Source organism: Salvelinus sp. IW2-2015, linkage group LG22, assembly GCF_002910315.2.
Source record: "Salvelinus sp. IW2-2015 linkage group LG22, ASM291031v2, whole genome shotgun sequence".
Taxonomy (NCBI): domain Eukaryota; kingdom Metazoa; phylum Chordata; class Actinopteri; order Salmoniformes; family Salmonidae; genus Salvelinus; species Salvelinus sp. IW2-2015.
Window position 1 is genome coordinate 37565318 of NC_036862.1, and position 1710 is coordinate 37567027.

A 1710-nucleotide genomic window follows, 5' to 3' on the forward strand; every position below is an offset into this window, starting at 1 on the left:
ACCACTAGTACTACAACCAACTCTACCACTAGGCCTACTACCACTACTACCAAACCAAAAAAACAAATACTACTTCCAGGCTGCTGCTACTACTACTTCTAGGCTGCTACTACGAATACTACACTGCTGCTACTGTCTGTTGTCATCATCTATGCATAGTCACTTAATAACTCTACCTGCATGTACATATTAGCTCAACTAACCGGTGCCCCCGCACATTAATTCTGTACCGGTACCCCTTGTATATAGTCTCACTATTGTTATTTTACTGCTGCTCTTTAATTACTTGTTAGTTTTATTTCTTATTCTTATCTGTATTTCTTTAAACTGCATTGTTGGTTATGGGCTYGTAAGTAAGCATTTGACTGTAAGGTCCAGACCAGTTGTATTCAGCGCATGTGACTAATGAAATTTAATTTGATTTGATTTACTATAACTATTGTTTGTACTACTACATACAAATATATTTGGCCAGCTGAAGCAAGTCACACAATTCATAGAAAATGACAATTTTAGTTTTTTWATTTATTTGTGTCTGTCTCTAGCATTGTGATAATTCAAGTAAGACTGGAGATCCAGATATATTAGACAGCTGAATTGCTTATGACAACTGTAACGTCAGGGGTGTAGTGGAGGAAGAAGTCAGGCGCAGCAAGCAGCGAGTTCAGGGTAGCTTTATTTACACCACACCGGTGAAAATGACAACTCAAACAAATGCCCCAAACAGGGGGAACTAAACAGTTCAGCAAAAAAGACCAATACACAAACAACCGTGATTTACAGTCGAGTACAAAYGTATACTGAAAWKAATCCCGCACAACCAGCAGGCGGGCAGGCTGGTAAATAAAGCCCAACCAATTAACCTAACTAAACACAGGTGCAACTAATAAACAGACAAGGGGGCGGGGGGGAAAGGATCAGTGGCAGCTTATAGGCCGGTGACGACGACCGCCGAGCGCTACCAGAACAGGAAGGGAAGCCACCTTCGGTGGGAGTTGTGACAACAACCACTGTAATATTACATGAAGGGTAGCCAATACATTCACGATACATGCAGTACAGACATATATTCATTATAACACATTTCACTGAGAYCTTGCTTTGTGTTGATGGTGGTATGAATGCCACATGCCCATTGGTGTATTGACACACATTGAGTTGTGGCCCACAGGCCTATGAGGAGAGGTTTAAGAAGTCAATGTCGTTTTTGATGAGATAGTAGACCATGCTTGTCCAGAGCAGGCCTGTGAGACAGAGGCTCAGTAAGGGGCTTGTGTGTGGGCTCCTGATCTGGACCTGGACTGGACAGCAGCAGTCACTGAGGGAGTCACTGAGGGGCAATGTAAACTGCCTGGTACCAGGTCCAGAAGCCAGGATATCGCATATAATTGGTAGCATTGGATAGAAAATATGTTGCAGTTTCTACAACCGTTAAAATCATGTCTGAGACTATAAGGGATTGATATGGCAGGCAAAAATCCGAAGAAAATCTGCTCAGAATTTCTTTTTTGAGCCCAGGCTCTATTTATGGAAACCTATTGTTCTATGTACATCCGTCTCCAGATTGCAATTCCTATGGCTTCCACTAGATGTGAACAGTCTTTATTCAAGGTTTCAGGCTTCTTTAAAAAAAAATAAAAAAGCATTTGGATTTTTTGTTAGGAGTCACCTGAAGATAGATTGTCTTTCGGCTAACGAGGGCGAGGGGAG